The sequence below is a fragment of the Phacochoerus africanus genome, chromosome 9 (genome assembly GCF_016906955.1).
Source record: "Phacochoerus africanus isolate WHEZ1 chromosome 9, ROS_Pafr_v1, whole genome shotgun sequence".
Lineage (NCBI taxonomy): Eukaryota > Metazoa > Chordata > Mammalia > Artiodactyla > Suidae > Phacochoerus > Phacochoerus africanus.
Genome location: NC_062552.1, coordinates 58,949,015 through 58,955,605, shown reverse-complemented (window position 1 = coordinate 58,955,605; position 6,591 = coordinate 58,949,015).

Genomic DNA, 6,591 nt, shown 5'->3' with positions numbered 1-6,591 from the left:
CACAGTGGGTCAGGATGCTGGAGAGGGGCAGGGAGGGGGGCAGCCAGTCTCTCTGCCTCTCTCCACACCCTCATCCATCTCCCTCTGCTGTCAGGGAGGGTGTGGGGGGAGCCCATGCTATGCCAAGCGGCAGGCTGCCCCTTCGTTAGTCTTAGCTAACAAGCTGTTTATGGGTGTGACATGACACCTGCTTTCTTCTTTATAACTTCAATAATTTATGGGTATATTAGCGGCCAGACGGCTGCCCTGGGTCCCAGCCAGACGGGACGGGGCGATGCAGCCGGGTGCCTCTGCCGATATTTACTCTTTCTCACCATCAATTATTAAGGGAGCTCTCCTTCGTTTTTACACATAATTACATGCACCGTTATGGTTCAGACTCCCTTGCTCTTAATCCCTCTAGAGAGGGGCCCCGCCTGCCCAACAGGCTAGAGAACCCAGCAGGCAGACACCCTACCTGGGAGAGAGACAGTGGCAGCCTCAGCCCCACACCTCCTCCGCTGAGCTGGAATCACCTTGGCCATTGCCAGGCTTCCTTGGGGTCAGTTGTCTCTCCCCACCATCCCAGGGCCGGGCCTTTGCACCTGCTATTTTCTTTGCTTGCAGTATCATCCCCCACCTCCCATCTGCTGGTGGCCCCGTCCTCACCCTTTGGATTGCAGCTCACCCATCCCCACCTCCTGGTTATCTATCCTGCCTCCCCAGTGCCTGGTGTGTGTGTGCACAACCTCCCCTGTTTCCTTCATCTCAGCCGAGATCATTCTGCGCTGAGCCTCCTGGGGCACGGAGGAAGCTTTAGCAAATGTTTATTGAAAGACCGAATGGGAGAATGGATGGATGAAAGCCTCCACCTGCCTCACTATTAATGAGGCCGCTGCAGCACCTGCCCCTCCCCCTCCTCCAGGAAACCCATCCTTTGCCACAGCCACAGTCTCCCGCTCCTCCCAACTGCTCCAGGCCTTCCTGGTCTGAGCTGGGATCCTCAGAGGGCCACAAGGCCTAGACCCTCCATCTATGCCCCTAGCACCCAACAGAGGTCAGGTCAGGGTGGCGGGAGGGAAATCCTGACGATCTCAGCTCTGCTGTGTGACCTGGGGAAACTGCTCACCCTCCCTGATTTTGTTTCCTCATTAGTTATATGGGGATAATAACAGTTCCTTCCTTACTGGGGGTTGTGGTTGAGGCTTACATGAGATAATTTAGAAAAGTACCTAATACAGGGCCCAGCATGTTGTAGGGGCTCAAGCAATTTTCCTTAATCTCAGCTATTCTCTCCATGAAATGACTTGATGCAAAGTTGAACTGAATAATACTGAATTTTAATCCAATCACCTTATTCACACCTTCTCTTGTCCACACCTCCTTGTTTTTCAGTCTCCCTGCTATGTAGCTAGCCCCAGGCTCGGTTCATGGTGGGCTCTGCAAATATTCCAGATTGATTGGTCAAGACTTTCTCAGCATCTCAGGTCACACCCAGGAAGAGGGAAGGGGGACCAGGCTCTCTCATGCTACAGAAGAATAGACTGAGATCAGGGAGGTAATGTGGTCTCCCCCAAGTTAGTGACAAAGTGGGGAACCAAGCCCTGCCCTCCCACTGGACTTGAAAGCCAGGAAATTTTCCCTGAAGACCCTGTGCCTCAGTTCCTCCTTCTGTAGGAAGACAGAATAATAGAATGGCCATGGGTTGTTGAAAGGATTAAATGAGTGACTTAGAACCATCGTGCCTGCTCATAGCAAACACTCCGGACTGTGGGGTGCAGGATAAGCCCAGCTTTACCACTCCTCTGGAATCAGAGTTGACCATTCTCATTCTTGTTCTTATGCTTTTCTTATATATGTGGCTATCCATACGTAACTTATAGGGTTTGGGGCTTGTTTTAAAATCTTATATAAATGGTACCATCTTGTACATATCTTTGTTTTTTTTCCCCTCAACATTGTGTTTGTGAGAGCACCCACACTGACACATGTGGCTCCAGCTTGTCCGTTTTCATTGCTGCATAGTATTCCCTTGCATGGCTATATCACATTCTGTTCATGCCTCCTTCCAGTGATGGGCATTTAGGGCATTTCTAATTTTTCACTCTTACAAACACTACCCCAGGAACATTCTTGAGCTTCTGTTCCATGGATATGTTTCTCCAGGATCTATACTCAGGAGGGATTTGTTGGGCCATAGCATGTATATCTTCTCAACCTTACCAAATAACTATCTAGTTGCTGTGTCATTCCTCACCCTGACCAGCAGCAGATAGTTTTCCTGCCTTGTTTCAATGTTCCCAGCTATACTGGGAGAAAGGAATTTTTATGCCCATTTTATAAATGGAGTATGTATTACTTATTGTTTGCTGCATAACAAGTCATCCCAAAACATAGTGGCTTAAGACAACAAATATTTATTATCTCAGTTTCTAAAGGTCAGGATCCAGGTGAGGTTAGTTGGGTGCCTCTGGCTCAAGGCCTCTCTCTCACAAGGATATAATCAAGGTGTCCACCAGAAGAACAGTCATCTCAAGGCTGGGCTGAGGGAGGTCCGCTTTCAAGTTTGCTTATGTGGCTATCGGCAGGTCTCAGGCCCTAATGGAGTCTTGATTAGAGACATCAGTTCCCTTCCATGTGGGCTTCTCAACAGGGCAGCTAATAACATGGCAGCTGGCTTCTACCATAGTGAATAAACAAGTGATGGAGAGGGGGTACCCAAGAAGGAAGCCACAGTCTTTTTGTAACCTAATCTCAGAAGTGATATTCCATCACTTCTGCCATATTCTGGTCACTAGAGGTGGGTCAATTAGTCCAGACCACAGTCAGGGAGAGGGGATTGCAATAAGGGGGGTTACCAGAAGGGAGGGACCATTGGGGCCATCTTAGGGGCTACCTGTCACAGGGCAGCTGAGACTCAGAGAGGTAGAGTGACTTGCTCAGGGTCACACAGTGGTTAGAGAGCGCCAGGACTAGAACTCAAAACTGCTTGGCTCTGGGGCTGGACATCTTCCGAGCTGCCATGCTCTTTGGCTTAAGTTAATAACAGGTTCTGACTTAAGTTAATAAACAAGTCTCCTGCACAGCCGAATTCAAGACAAGTGCTTAATAAATGGATTTGCTAATAGTGCTGTCTGTTTACACACATTAGCTCAAGTTCCCCCTGACATGATCCGTGGGGACAGCCAAGCCCAGACTCTTGGGAGAAGTCGCTGCCAAGCCTGGAGCCCAGATTCCCAAAGAGCCAAGGAGTGTCCCTTTATATAAACTACTTTTTGTGTTTGCTTTTCTGGTTTTGCTTTCAATTTAATCATTGGGATGGTGTGTGTGTGTGTGTGTGTGTGTGTGTGTGTGTGTGTGTGTGTGTGTGTGTGTTTAATGGAGTGCACACTTCCCTGTGTTCTTAGGAGAGCTAACTGCAAGGTCAGAAACATCAGATATTTCCCTGGGGGGACTTCAGGGTGGGCAGGGCTGATGAGCCCCTTCACTGACTGACCCCAGACAAATTCTCTGCTTCTCAGCTATTATGGATGCAGCAACCAGGCGCCAATTCAGCAGGCTGAGTAGGGGCCAGTGCCAGGACCTCCCTCATCCCAATGCTGGCTTCTGCTGTGGATCCTCGAGGAGCCTTTTGGCCTCCTCCTGTTTTCTCCAAGTAGTGGAGGCTGCTGCCTGCATTGCTTCTAGATAAGTGAATGTCACTGATGCTGGACTATTTCCAATAGAGGCATGAGTGATCGAGGACCCCTAGATGAGAGGAGGTGAGAGTTGGGGATTCAAGAGCAGCCCTGAGCCCCATGCCCTGGCCCGCTTCTCGAGGAGAACCCATTGATCCTTCCTGATGAATGGATTTTAGTTGAGTTTAATTTGGAATCTGGGCTCTGAGGTCTCTGTGGAAACTGGAGGAGACTCAAGATCAATTCCTGCCTTCAGGTGTTCCTGATTCTCAATAGGAAGCGCTTGATCCAGGCTTCTTATGATGGGAAGGCTGAAGGGGACCTTACGGTGGACCCCTGACCCTTGTCTTTACAGAGGAGGGACTGCAGGGTCATGGGGCAGAGAGCAACCCTCGAGTAAGTATACTAACCATAAAAATACCCACATTTATCAAGCGTCTACTGTGGGCCAGGCCCAGCATCAAGTACTGGGTATACATTTGGTCCTCTGTATCCATAGGTTCCACAGCCACAGGTTCAGAGGGCTGACTGCAAAGGACTTGTGCATCTGTGGATTTTAGTATCCATGGGGGTGTCCTATAGCCACAACTGTGCATGAAGTCATGAGATCCTCACAACAAGGCCATGAATTGGGTTCTACTGAAATTCCCATCTTACAGAAGAGGAACCTGAGGCTTAGAGAGGTGCCCATGCATACAAAGGCCGACTCAGAGCAGGAGACTGAGGTGGTTAGAGGAGGCTTCTGGAAGGAGGGGGCCACACAGTACTCTGCATTGGAGGGAGGAGTCAAGGAAGTGAGTCTAGAGTCTGAGAAAGCTGTCAGTGATCAATAAGACATGCCTGCAGTGGGGGCTGCCAGGGAAGAGGGTGCCACAAGGAAATGAGGGTGGGCTTTCCACACCCCTGCCCTTAGAGTCTTGGCCTCAGCCTGTACCCCCCGTGGGTGTCTCTCCGTGCCAACCAGCACATCTCCACAACCAGCTGGGCCAGCCGCTTTGCAAATAAGTGCCCCTCCCTGTGCCAGCTGTCCCATGAAGGATGTGGCCGACCAAAAGCAAGGGTGCACCCGGATCAGTGTCCTTGAGTAAGTCCTTTCCCTTTTAGGTACCTCGGTCAGACCCTCTGTAACATGCTCAGGTGGGACTCTGGAGTCCCTGCGTCCCTTCTGACTCTTAGGGAAGGAATTAAGAGGGAGCGGGAAGGCCCAAACCCTGGACACAGCTCTGGGTCTGCCTCTTAGAGGTGACTTTCCTCCCAGCCCCCTCAGAGGGTCCCTCATCCCTCACCCCCTCCACAGCTGCACCAGCACAGGGTTCTGACCTATGGATTTTCTGCCACTTCCTGATCCACTTCACTCCAGCCTGAGTCTTTAGGACTTCATTATATCAGCAGCCTCAGCAAGCCAGCATGCAGGGCTGCAGGGCTTCTTCGGTGGCTCCCGGAGGCTAAAGGGCCCCCAGCTTCTGGGCTTCAGCCTTCTAGAATCTCAGGAGCCTTCAAGGAGCCCCCCCTTGTGTCTTCATCTCACTCTCCCCACAGAGCCCTGAACTTAAGAGACCCCAGGCCAACCCCTTATTGCATAACTGGGGAAACTTTCACCCAAGGAGGGCCAGTGACTCCCCCGAAGGTGACACAGCAAATGAATAAAAGTGCTCAGAATCATATTTGTGGCATAAAGTGGAACATGGGGTCCACCTGCTCCACAGGAACCTCTAGCTGGATGCTGGCTCTAACCCAGCCCCCCAACCCTGCTCCATGCCTGGTGCCATTTGCCCAGCCCCCACCTGCATCCCTGGCTCCTGGTCTCTGTTTTTCTTGCTAATTAGAGGTCTCAGCAATGACTCCACTGTCCCAGGCATTTTAGAGCTGTCATTAATTTCAAGTGCCTTCAGAAATAATCATCATCGTAAAACCCCAAGAGCTGCTGGGATGCAAACAGGCAGGACCAGCACAAAGCAGGCATGCAGGCAGATCTATGTGTGCCATCCCTTCTTTCCTGTGCCTCGGGGGACTGGGTCCTGCCTCCTTGGCTTCTCAAGAGTCAGGGAGAGCAGGGCTTGTGCTCTGACACCACACGCAGAGCTTCCAAACCCAGCTCTACCTCTTACACAGAGTAAACTTGGGCAAGTCACCAGCCCTCCCGGAGCCTCAGTTTTTTTCATCTGTACAATGAGGATAGCAAATCCCAATCCTGAAGTGAGATGAAGTATGTAAAGCATAGCACAGAGCCTGGCTTTCAGAGGGAGCCAAATAAATATTAGAGGGTCCTGCCCCTCCTCCAGAGTCCCCTGATAGACCCATTCCAGCTGCTCTGCTTTGCTGTGAGTGCCCAGGCTGCAGCAGCCTGCCTGCTTCTTCCAGCCATCAATTCCTGCTTATTGGGAGTTTTCACCCCAAAGCCAGGATCTGCTGTGTGCCCACTCTGGAGACATGCTGTCTCAGGCCTGCTCTTGGGAGCTCCTAGTCTGAGGACAGAGAGGAAGGAGATTTGCCTGGAAGGGCATTTCAGCCTGAGGAGGAGAGACAGAAGTAGAAGGAAATGGCCCTCCTTTGGTCTTGAAGCACAGGTGGGAACCAAGGAGAGGGCATGCCGAGCAGGTGGGCCAGTAAGAACAAAGTCTTGGAGCCCTGGGTGAATATTCTTCAGCTGCAGCTCCAGGGCGTGACCTCAGCTTGTGCCAGTGAAGTCTTAGACTGGGTCATTCCGATGTTGCACAGTTAGCATGGCCCTTGGATCCCTGAGAGGGCCTTGTTGGGGACCACCCCACCAGACAGGAGAGGAAAGAAACCTGTGCCATGTGACAGGCCCCCTCCCTTATATGGAGTCTCTGATGACAAGGCCAGCGGCTGGCACCCTACCAGGCCCAGGATGGGACCTCAAAAAGGATTTCCTCTAAGTTCTTCCCCTCAATGCTTCCCCTTCCCCATTATTTGC